This window comes from Penaeus monodon, chromosome 24 (assembly GCF_015228065.2).
Source record: "Penaeus monodon isolate SGIC_2016 chromosome 24, NSTDA_Pmon_1, whole genome shotgun sequence".
Taxonomy (NCBI): domain Eukaryota; kingdom Metazoa; phylum Arthropoda; class Malacostraca; order Decapoda; family Penaeidae; genus Penaeus; species Penaeus monodon.
Window position 1 is genome coordinate 1,601,792 of NC_051409.1, and position 338 is coordinate 1,602,129.

A 338-nucleotide genomic window follows, 5' to 3' on the forward strand; every position below is an offset into this window, starting at 1 on the left:
GCTTTGTCATCCATAGTAAGCCATTGAAGAATGATCACGAATTTCATTTGCGAATTAATTAGTTTGCTTTGAGTTTACCTTCAAATTTCAGTATTTAATCCAGCTAGGCAAAATCTATTTTTCATCTTTCTCGGATCTCCAAGCTTCCAAGATTACACGGGGTTGTGTCCTTCTCCAGTAAAGAAAGTGGCTCGTGCACATAAATTTTAGTTCCTATATTTTTCACTTTCCTGAAGTTATTCAAATATTTGGCAAAATATCCGATTTTCTCCAATACTGATTCCATGTAAATGTGCTCACTGTCAGTATATGCTACAGAAGCGATATAACAGCGGACC